Genomic DNA, 12,916 nt, shown 5'->3' on the forward strand with positions numbered 1-12,916 from the left:
CTAGACTGAAGAGTCAATCAAACGAGGGCGGGAGGAATAAAAATGAAGATCATGCTCTGATTGGATTGCTCCACTCTTAATGTGTGAAAGTAGCTTTTAATTCCCAGCAAAACTGCTTAGAGATAGGAGGAATCAGCTGATAGGCCTCTCTCTTTGTAGAAGGAACTTTGTTTGCACCCAGTAATGGCAATAAAAATAATTGCATATTTCAGTTCAATTCAATTCAATTTTATTTATTTGTATAGCCCAGAATCACAAATTACAAATTTGTCTAAAAGGGCTTTACAGGAAAATACAACATCCTCTGTCCTTGGACCCTCACATCGGATGAGGAACAGGGAGAAAAATAGGAAGAAACCTCAGGGGAGCAACAGAGGAGGGATCCCTCCCCAGGACAGACAGACGTGCAATAGATGTTGTAAACACAGAAAACAAACAACAAAAGATATATATGCATAATACAAAGTCACATATTTGCATTTCCTGTCCCTTTAACATTGCAGTTTTAACATTCCTTCAGCAGGATTAAAAAGATCCTATTTTTCGAACAGGGCTGACACATCATGGAAACATTGCACCATCATTTTGCCGTTTCTGCTCCGTTGCCCACAAAAGCCACAACCTGAAATTTTTCTAAACGTCTGACCTGCCATGTTCAGCTGGCAGGTCTCCGTACCGGGTGACCTTGGGTGCACGGTTGGTTGGTTTCTCTTGCGATGACGGTCGGAAGCGCACCGTGGGCTGCTGTGCAGAAACCCAATAGGGGTTCTATATTAGCGGGCATTGAGTGAAACAGTCAACAGCAGTGTTTCAGGGAAGCACTGGAGCTTTAACACCTACTGTAACGCCCTGCCCTGCTTCCTGCTCTGGATTACATCTAAGCTTACAGTATATGGGACACACACACACACTCACACCCACACACACACACACGCAAGCGTCGAGACTCTTTCTCAATGTCGGTCTCTCTTTCAACCTTTCCCACCTTTCCCACCCACCCTCATTCGTATTCAAACTGCTGCACTGCACCCACATAGCTACATGAACACACACACACACACACACACACAATGACAAATCAACTGCGCCATTTCCTTTGCCACTTAATACGTACTCATTATTATCTGTTTGTAAGTGTTACGCTAATGGGAAAAAACAGCAATGACACAAAACAACTGAAGTGCCGAGCATTAAAAACAGAAAACACACCTTTCCGTACCACACAGACACATACACACATGCATGCACATGCACATGCACACATATGCACACATGCACCCTTTTGTTACATAGAAGGGCATTAGTAATGGAAAGCCCCCTCCTATGAGTGCTGGCCTCATTTTAGTAATTACTGTGAGGAAGGTGTAATGGAGGCCTATCCCCTCGAGCAGTGGCATGCACACACACACACACACACACACACACACACACACATTCACTCTCCCACACACACGCCGAATCACCAATCAGTGTACAGTCACACCTAAGCATGTACTGTATTTCCCATTTTTAGTCTTTACTATCACTTACATGCACAGTGCAGACTGCTGAAAGTCTCTCTTGCTGTCACACACACACACACACACACACACACACACAGGCCATCCATCAAATGGCCAGTGCTATCTGTTATCAGTATGTCTTAGCCTGTCATACCTAACTGTCGTCTGTAGCCCGTGTCCCAGAATGCTGACAGATAAGCCTGTGTGTGTGTATGTGTGTGTACACGCGTGTGTGTCAGTCCTGCACTCTTCTGATTCCACACTCATCACCCCTTTCAGGACTTCCAACTTCTTGCAGGGGCAAAATTCAGTCCGGCAAGCCCCCAGTTGGCCAGTAAACCAGCCAGACGCTCTCCACCAAGGACAAAGAGGGCTTATGTGGTGCAGTGGGCCAAAACACTCAGGTGCTTCACACAAACCCCCCCACCCAGCACGGTGCATGTGAGACACACATAACAACACACACACACACACACACCTCCGTATTGCTCTCATGGTAAACTGTATTATTAGTCATAGATGCATACATGCATGAGCAGACACATATAAATAACACTATGAAGGCAGACTGTAGAAGAAGCAAACTCTTGATGATTAAATGCATTGTTTGATGGCATTAATGAGTGTGAAATAAGAACAGACAATACAAACATCATCTTGTTGCAGTGCACAATGTATGTCGCAAACCAAATATGTGCAAAGTGCTTCTGACCCCAAGCCCGAGTCACTGAAACGCGGAATGAATACAATACAAGGAGACCAAATGTAAACTTGAGCAATGAGACAGCGATGCACTGAGAAGGTAAGATATTGAGGTCGATGATAGATAGTTCTCGGTGACGTGGACACCAGCTGACCCTTGACCTTTCCACTCTGAACTCCTTTCTGCACTTGCTGATTTAGAATCACCTTGATGGATTTTCAGTCAAGACTTGTTTTTGAGTTACGTGGCTAAACTGGACAAACGTCAGACGCGGGCAAATCAGGTAACTCCTCTCTTTCTCTAGCCTTCATACCTGCGTGCGCGCGCACACACACACACACACACACACACACACACACACACACACACACACACACAGAAGCAGAGTAAACAGGCGGAGACTGGAAGACGTAGTGGTGCTTGGTGGTGGGTGGCAGTCCTCAGCGACTCTCAGTAATAAAAGTCGAGCGCGATTTGAAAAGGCCCTATTGTGGCTTCGTTCTGTTTTTCCACGAGGGTAGCATTCCTCCCAAATTGGACAAAAGAATTTTAATGGGGCGGCTAATGGACTGTGATTAGATATGAGGAGAGGGAGAACGAGAGAGAGGTGGGCCTTGTTGGGAGTGGGCAGGCTGGGGGTCTAAACGCTACGATGGGGGGGCTTGAGTTTCATCCATCCAGAGAGAGGGGGCGATGGGCCAGGAGATTACCCCATTTACCTGCAACCTTTGAGGGGGAACTGGAGAGGAGGACAGGGTTTTTTTTGGACGGTTAGGTTGCGAGGGGGACACAGGGGACCGCACTCCAAAGGTATATCCGTACGTATAGAGGTGGGATGGATGGAAGCCCACCTGCTTTTAGCTGTAAGTGGTTTCACAGCAGTTGAAGTGGCTTAATGTAGGGCTTGCTCAGTGCAGCGCAAAGCGGTAAGCGACTGCAGGACTGTGCAGCAAGCTATAGCGGGACAAGGATGGCCATAAAGACAAAAAAGGGACTGAGGTTATTTATGATAAAACTGCTATTTTGTAAAGCAGTGGTGGCAAACTTGCCAAGAAAGGAAAGAAAAAAGATTGAAAACACGGAACTTCAAAGTAACTATTGCTACAGCCATATTCACCCAAAGTCAGATCTTAAACATTGTTATTCCATGCAATATTCAAATATACATAGGCGAGAGTGTTTATGCCAATACATCATTGATTCCTACAAGTTCACTCCTTTTTCTGCAGTGCACCAGCTCTAATAGCCATGATGCAGACCTTGAGTATGTTCTTAGTTTTATATAGTGCTTACAACATTTTATAATAGCATTAAACATTCAACAAAAATACAAGTAGTGAATTTTTAGTTCATTATAACATTATATTTTAGCCTTCTGGCAAAAACAAACAAAACAAAAAAAAAAAGAAAAAAAAAAAAGAAGAAATAGTTCTCTTATGTTCAGCAAAAACATCCTTGCTTGTGATACCATTTGAGTTTTAAGGTTTATGTGTTAGGTCCACCATGCAATACTGAGGGTTTAGTAAAATGAGGACCGTTGAAACTCAGCTGACAAAAAATGTGGGTTATGCACCAGTGATAGTCTGATATTCAGACTGAATGGCCATTCTGTCTCCACTCCACTGTTCAGTCTGACATTGCCCCCATGCTAGCTGATTTCTGCAGGCGGAGGGATTTGAATCCGGCCAACCAATCACTGACATCTGACGTGTCCACCTGTGATGACGTAGTTTTCAGTAGACATGGTAGCTGCTTTAGCTTTTTAACTTAGCAAATTCAGCCACCTACAGAAATGTCAGTCAATGTTGACGCTTTGTTGTCTATATTGACAAAAAGCCAATAAAAAACGGTTTAGTGAAGTCTAATTGGGCAAATCTGCAGCAATTTTTTTTTAATGTTAATGTGTGATTCATGTGTGTTTCAGTGCCTCAGACCAACAGTGAGACCCACATAGACCCAGCCAACAAGCTTTGTGCTAATCCTAAAGCCCTTTTTTAATTAAGTCTAAACAGTCCTCTTGAATCAACCCTAGGCAATTTTGCATAATGCACCTTTAGTGTAACAATTCTGATCATGTATTAAATTCACTGTTAATGTATTAAAGGTTCTCCACCATTGATGTTAGTGTTTTTTCCCCTCAGGTGAATATAATAATTATTACATTGCTGAGTTTCACTACAGTACTGTGATAAAGAACATTGCACTTAAGCTACACCTGTAAATACAGCAATTATAAGCACACATGAAATGTCTCTCAAATGGATACAATATATATTCTTTGAGAGCTAATTGCCATATTTGTGTATGACAAAGTGCCTGATATATTGACTGGTCATATGAGAAATTTTGTGGGGTCATGGCTGAGGTGTTAGGAGGAGACTGTTTTTATCGGACACCCATTTGAGCCGAGACAAACATGAGCCTGTCAATTATTAGCTAACTACTGTTGACTTCATCTTATCCATTTAACAGCACGTGGGGAAGTTTCTGGAAATAAGGCAATAACACAAATCGGGATAGAGAAATGTGCTGATTTGTTGCTGCTGACTATCCAGTACTTATGAACAAGTTTGCATTTGTTTGTTGTTGGAACTATCTGCATCAACACAGAAATCTGTTTTATCTGCTTTAATTTTGCACTGTCAGTCACTTTGTCAGAATACATGTCACAGATGTCATTTTGGGATGAAACCCTTTCTTTTTCTTTGTTTCATAAAGCTATTCCTACGTGATGGTGTCAGAAGCAGCTTTTTCAGAATTACTTTTTTTCCAATAACAAAAGCCATTTCTACTCCAAATGTATGGATCTCTCTCCCATCTCTCCCAAACATGTTCTCCTTTATCGCACTGCCATCTTGTCTGTCTTTCAGCCTCCCAATTTCACCAGAATGAAACGACTTGAAATATCTTCTGTCTCCACATGCACACACATACACATACACACTTACATACTCACACTACTCCTACCGTTATCCCTATGCAGATGAACCCTCCCAGTGCGCGTGCACACACACATACACACACACACACACACACACACACACACACACACACATAGACTGTCATTCTTCTCCAAATTGGATAGAGACACTGCCATGCGATATTTACATAAGTAATAACAGGCGGCTGCTCCAGGGGCCAGCAGCTCCTATCTCACTGCACAGGATCGGTAATTGCTATTTTGGCACTGAGGTGCTACCTGTGTGTGTGTGTGAGTGCATCCACGTGTGTGTATGTGTCTGTTTGTGTGTATGCTAGGAGGGATCATCTGAGCAGGAATAAAGGTAAGAGTAGTGTGTGCATTAGTGATGTGTGTGTATGTGTGGAAGCATGCATGTTTGCTTTCAGAGCGCCTATGAGCGCCTCACCCAGAACCACCCTCTTCATCCTATTCTCTTCTTTTATTTGCGGCACATGCCTTGATGACTGTTTGTGTTAGCTTAAGTCCAGTGGGAGACAGCCACAGGCTGCTTCTGTAACCCACAACTCTTCAGCTTGATGTTTGGTGTTGTGGGCTGACACAGTTTGTTATCAGCACATATTGTCCCATGCTGCAAGTGTGCTGCTGTGTGTTTTGGATGGTTGGTGTGACTGTATCACTCTCTCTCCCCTTGCTTGCTTACTGTCTCCCCATCTGTGCATGTGTTTGAATATATTTATTTAAAGCAAATATGTGGGCAGCTGTCAGTCGCTCTGGATGACTCTGTTTCTGTGTGAATGTGTTCATTCCGAATCGAATGTTCAAAGTTAATGTGTTTTTCTGTGCATGTGTTTTTGTGCATGGATGATATGTGCTTGCACCAAGTCTGCATTTCTACTTCTCTCTGAGTGATTTGATTTCATTACAGTCAGGATTAAATTAAGGTAGGGGTAAGGCTTAACGGTGGGGTTGGGGTTAGTGCCAGGGAATAAATGTAGCCAATGCAAGGTCCCTGCAAGTACAGTAAGGTGAGATGTGTGTGTATACATGTGCATGTGTGTGTGTGTGCGTGTGTGTGTGTGCGTGTGTGAAATCCTCAGTGCTCTCGACAGCTTGACAGCTCTCTCCTCCTCTGTGCAACTCAATAAGCTCTAGCTGCTGTCATGGTGCAGCGGTGGGACGCCATAGCAACCAGCCCACCTTTGGGTGATTACCATGCTCAGCCCTACCTCACCCACCTCCTCCATCAGCACCCATGGTACAAACACAGCCCATGCACCTGGAGGAGGGGGAAAGGGAGAGAGAAGGAGAAGGAGAGGGAGGTAGAGAGATGGAAATGAGAGTGAGTGAGTGAGTGAGTGAGAGAGAGAGAGAGAGAGAGAGAGAGAGAGAGAGAGAGAGAGAGAGAGAGAGAGAATATCTGGTCTGAACGAGACATTTTTGTTTACCATCCTTTTATCTCCGAACAGGATTAGATAGGCTTCGACATTGTGACTTCCACAGATATCTTGTCAGAGGAGTCGGTGATTTTACTGTTCTCGGGGACTTAATGGTGTTAAATTGTTAAGGTGAAACAAATTGTCGCAACCTCACGGCTCCTGCAAGTCAGAGTCACCCTACTCAAATCAAAGACATTGCACTGTAATGTTTAATGTTAAAGATCCCCTCCAGTCAAAAATGTGCGTTTCTTATGTTTATGTCCTCTAAAATGTCTGACCTTGAGTATATTGACTTGTACACGTTTGTCACTAGAGAGGTGTTTTCACAATCCTCTAGCGACGGTGGAGACTTTCAAATATGGCATGGTTTTCATGACTGTTGCGGATGATCTCTCTGCATTCTGTGAACAGCAGGCAGGGGGTGGGTGGGGACTATTTGCATATACATAGGGCTGCACATTTTAAATGAGGGCCATTTTACAGCACTAAGAGAAGTTTTTCATGGAAATAAAAACTTCTAATTAAGTAATATTGATGAAGAGAGATGATTTTAGGGGCTTAAAAATGGCTGAAAACATTAAAAACTAGTGTGCTTTGACTTCAATAGCTTCATAAATACATATATTATGCATCACGCACTATTCTGAAACACTAGTTGCTTTTACCAAGTGTATGAGACACTGCTAGGGTTCAAACCTTAAAAGACATACAATATATAGAATCACATCTTACTATGAAAAACATTGCATATTAATGACTGGTTAACAATGGTGGGCCCAATTTGTAGAGTATGGTTATATTCATTGCTGATCATGCACTTTTTGATAACTATATGATGAAGCACACTGGGTTTTAACATTAAAGTTTTGTGCACCAGATGAAGTGTTTCTCTCAATTGTTAGGGTGAATCAGGAGAATCAGAAGGGAAGGATTGAACTAAAAAACACACAAAAAGGCTTTTCAACCAATCATCTTGCACGCAACTTGCTGTATTTTCAACCCAGATGTCAAAAATGACTTGCACATGCATTACCTTTTGACAGAACAGGCTGTGATTACATGCAAAGTGCTACTCTGTGATTCACACTCACAAGCACATATCTACAGCAAAAATCACTAGTATAAGTGATAAAAGAATAATTTATACCAGTGTTAAAATCATCTGCAATAATACCTTTTGTGTGATAGAAGATGGGAATGCAGAGAATTCTCCAAAAAAAACTAGCATTTGATTTGAGCGCTTCAGTGGCCCGTATCCACACACGGAGCAGAGATAGCATAGATTACAGGGAAAATTGAGATAGTTTAGAAAATTGAGCCAAAGCGGCCATAAAATACTGTTCTATCCCTGCTGCCTTATCATAATGCTTCATAATGGCATTGCCATAATGGTGTTGCATACAAATGCCCTCTCATCCAATCCGCTACAGATAAAAATAGCAGGGAATATATGTCATGAGTAATCTGGTTCATAGTTAAATATGATTTGTGTTGTATTTTAACATCAATGCATCATTACCATGTTAATTCTGAATTTTTAATCCCTCTGCATTAGATGTTTTATTTTGTGTAGTCAGGACTGTTGGACTGTTTCATGTCACAGAACAGGAAGAAGGTGCTGTTTCCTCAGTAAAAAGAGAGCTTTTTTGTTTGTAACATCCACTTTGGAAAATGTAAGCAACAGGGTTTATAGGTAATGTGTGGAACAGGAGCTGGGAATAACCATACCACTGTTGTGAGATCAAAGCTACCAGTCAACAATGCTCTCATTTGTTTATGGTAATTATACCAAGGTATCAAAGTAAATATAACAATGATATTTTGGTGCTTAAAATGCTGCAAGTATCACCTCTCATTTCCATCAATGTTTGTCTCAAAGCAGCATCTGAAACACCAAATGCTCATTTGTACTTCTAAACTCCCACTACCTTCTGTGCCTTCTCTTGATCCATGCTGAGTTGAGAGATGCCATCAATCGAACGCCAACTCCATCACTATCAATCACACTGTCAAGTTCAACAACTTGGCCAAGTGTCAGCTGTGTGTTATGGTGGCACTCGCTCCCTGCATCTAAATCTGTGCTCTACATTGTGAACTTACAGTAGAAAATTATTCTCAAAGAGTGAGAGAGACAGGGAGAGATGATCGGGAAATGACTGCTTTGCTGATGCGATGTGACTTCTGTGTCCCCGTCTACTCACAGACACTCATTTGAATACATATCAAGACACCGTAGGCATGCTTGTAGAAGAGCACAGAAACAGGTGACAAATTAAAGGAAAAACAAACATAAAGTGTGTTAATAAGGTGTTGGGCCACCACAAGCTGATAGAACAGCTTCAGTGCTCCATGGCAGAGCTTCTCCAAGTCTATGGGACTCTACTGAAGGGATGGAAAACCATTCTTCCAAACAATATTCCCTCATTGGGTGTTTTGATGATGTTGGTAGAGAGTGCTGTCTAACACGCCACTCCAAATTCTTCAACAGGTATTCAGCTGGGTTGAGATGTGAATTTGAAGGCCATAGCATCTTGTTCTACATCATTTTCATCTTCAGAAAACCATTCAGTGAGTCCTCGTGCCCTGTGGCCAGTGGTGCTGTCATCCTGGAAGAGACCTGTGCCATCAGAATAGAAAGGTTTCATCACAGGATAAAGGTGATCTCTCAGAATGTGTTGTGTTGATTTGCACTGATTTGCACTTTAAAGAGAAAAGTGGAAAATGCCCCCCAGGAAGAATGGTGCTCCATCCTTCCAGATGAGTCTTGGAGAATCTACCAAGGAGAACTAAAGCTGTTCTGGCAGCTCATGGTGGCACAACACCCTAATAAGACTAATAAGACACTTAATGTTTTTTTTTTTTTGTTTGTTTTTTTTTTTGCTATGTATAATTATACAGCTCCTCATGCAGACACATATGTTCACATGTACACGCACACTTACAGCCTTATATAGGCTTAAGGTATTGTCCCTTATCAAGTCACAGAGATCTCCCATATCTTCCACATGGGCTTGCTCACACACCTCTCCTCTTCCCTGTCTCTGTTGAGGTATGATGATTAGGAGGTGCTCTGAAGCGCCTGACACCACGCCATAAAATGTCTTCAAGACACTTTAAATCATTCCCCCCAGAGTGCTTATTCCCTCTTGTCACTGCCAAATGTCTCTTTTCGTGTGTAATCTTTTACATAAAGCTTGAAAAGCTGCCTGGAGTTGGAGCTGATTTGTAGTTTGTGTTGATGCTTTAAGCGTTGAGTGAATGTGCTGCCACAGACATCTAAATGCATCCAATGGCAGCAACTTAATCTGGCGGCCAGATGAGAGTTTACTGGATCGTTACCCAGCACCCTAACCACCAAAAATGATACTCTACAACAAAACAGTTGGATAAGCGGGTTTCCATGGTGGTACAAAGAGAAATTTGTGACTTTGATACAACTTTGCTACCTTTACGCCTCATAAAACAAGACTCGCCAACTTGTAAATCAAATGCTTTAGTCACAGACATGAGAAATAATGGTCTCCGCAAAAAGGGTTGCATACAGCTTCGATTTGTTTCCATCAGATGTGTTAAAGCAAGGCATGTAACCTCAATAAGTCTTGATCAGGGAAGCTATAGTAAAGTGTGGGCATTAGAGAGACTCTCTGCGTGAGCACATACCCCCCTCTGTAAAGTCTCAAACCAGTGGCATTTCCCAGAGCGGCAACACAGGACTAGAAAATGAAGGGAGGTAAACAACAGAGTAGACACAACAACGGGCCACTTTGAAAACCCTCAGGTAATTCTGAAATGACAGAAAGGGTCTCTTGCCGCTCGGTTGCTTTTCTGCAACCATGGAGAGAACTTTCACCTGCTGGGCTCGACTGCTGGACCTGCCGTGATGCTTATCGACTGACACACTGCCGTCAGGGGGTAAAGAGCCATGGGGGCAGGGGCACGAATAGGTTAGATAACAGCCAGCAACAGGGCAGGGGGCATGGGGATGATGATGGTAGCTGCATAGTGCAGGACTGAGTTGAGGATGTAGGCGAATTATGTGACACATTGGTGGTGGTGTGATTATTCAGTATGTGTGGTTATAGTTATTAGATATAAAAGCTATAACTGTAATGAGTCTACGTGTAGGTAGACTCATCATTTTGCATCATTTTACCTGTAAATAGAAACATTGCTAAAATGGTTGGCATCAGATTCTTCCTCATCAGCCTGTGCTGGCCAATCACATGGCTGGCTGCCTTGGACATTGGCTTTCAGTGGTTTATTTAGACATGTAGGAGGAGAAATGGCACCCGAAAACTCTGCACAAAATGATGACATAGAGAAATATTTTTCACCTCCTCAAATCCAAACACACCGCAGAATATGGGGAAGGCAACAGGGAGGGAAAGTGACAGTGTTCACATTAAGTATTCACACTCACAGGTGTGAGATGACAGAGCACATACAGAAATGTGTCCAGACATGCAAATATGCATTATAATCCATTCCCATTATCAGATACTAAATCTAAATATGCTGGCAGGATGTTAGGGAAATTTCCAGTTTATCTAGTGTGACTGCAATAATGCCTGAAGAGAAACAGGTGATTACAGGCTGCAGAAAAAACAGGTCTCACCATGTTGCCTTGCACTTGAATAATACACAAAACATGCATGCATAGGGTGTGTGCATGTGTGTGTGTCAGCATGTGTGTTTGTGTGATGTTTCCAGTCCAGTGGATCTTATCTCAGTCTCTGACAATCTGTCGGCCAGTTCTAAGCTACTCTCCCGCTGCCCCTTTCATCTCCTCATCCCTTTCTCCTCTGGTCTCCTCTGACTCCCACTCGCTCTGACCTCTGAAGACTGTCTTCCTGTCTGCGTGCCCAAGAAGCACCGCATGAAGCTAGGGATCTGGAGGCGGTGGGCTGGGCCCTTAGCCTGGGGGTCAATACCCAGCAGGAGGGACTTAGGGCTCCAGCCCAGTTTGGGGATCAGGAGCTGAAACAATAGCTCAAACTGTATTCATCAAGGAGGTGGGAGCGGGAGGACAGGGGGCGGTGATTTGGAAGTTTTCTCCTATTCGACAACTAAACAAATTCCTACCTGAAGTGATGTGAATGAGTTAGTGTTGGGCTTTGAAAGCTGGTATTTGGTCACTTGTGCTGACCTACCATATTTTATTGTTTTAATTTGACCATTGCCATGCGGAAAAGGATTCATTATTTCTCCTTGAACTGAATTCTCAACAGGGTGGAAAAAAAGCCTCTGAAGCAGCATTTAGACCATGATGGGAAACTCTTCATTGAATGCTGCACTACTAAAATTCTTTAAAGTGGCTTAGCTGTTCCTTTAGGCAGTAAGAGTTGGGTTTCATTGCAGGTTTTACAGACTAACACCCTTGAAGCTGCTGAGGGAAAAAAAGGAGAAACCCTTTTCATATCACAGGTGGATGACAGCGACTGTCTGCTATCGCATTTTTAATACAAGTCCAATATAAGCCTGATATATCAGCCAGCCAAAATATTGGTGAGTGAGACTGTGTGTGCTGTGCATGCCCGTGCGAGCAAAGGATTTGAAGTCAGTGTGCATGATTGGCACATAATGCAGATGTGTGGGCAGTAGATGCCATCTGGAGAAAGCAAAGAGTGGGTTGGTAGAAGGAGGGACTCAGGGGGGTTCTGCCACTTCTCCAAAAAAAAAAAAAGATCCACTTGTTTGACAAGAAGATAAAGGAAACGATCTGAGTGTAATCAATCAAAAACACTGTGACACAAATGAAGGAAGACAAAGAGACACCGCCTTCTTGTACCCTATCCCGACCACCATCCTTGCCCCGCCCATCCTTCATTAGATCTGCATCGTTGCTCGGTGCCCGAAACTTTGCCTCCATTGGTTGAAACATTCCAAAATGACCCGTCAGGTCGCCCTCTGCCTTTTGAAGGTTGCTAGGCTTGCCTTCGGGGAAAACAAAATAGTGTCTTTCATCTGGTTTTGGACAATCGATGCCGAGGGGGTAAATTGGTCCATTTGATGGAGCACCAGATGCTTGGTCCGCTTCATTACGCTGGTTGAGATTCTTTTGCAAGAGGGACCATAACCTCACAAAGACACAGGATGGCATCCCAGGAGAGCCTAAATAAAGACAATATTCATGCAGCACATGTGCACACACTCTCACACACAGAGACCCATATACAGCCCTCCATCTATCCCCCAAATCAGTCACATTCCTCTGGATCTAACATAATTTCCTTGAGCAGTTCAAGATCAGGACAGTGTAGCTGCCCTCCCAGGCAAATAACGTATAAAAACACTATCTCAGTCTTTCTCTTTGAATGGCATCTATGAGGGAAAGCAAAGCCACACTGTGTTT

This window comes from Myripristis murdjan, chromosome 13 (genome assembly GCF_902150065.1).
Source record: "Myripristis murdjan chromosome 13, fMyrMur1.1, whole genome shotgun sequence".
Taxonomy (NCBI): Eukaryota; Metazoa; Chordata; class Actinopteri; order Holocentriformes; family Holocentridae; genus Myripristis; species Myripristis murdjan.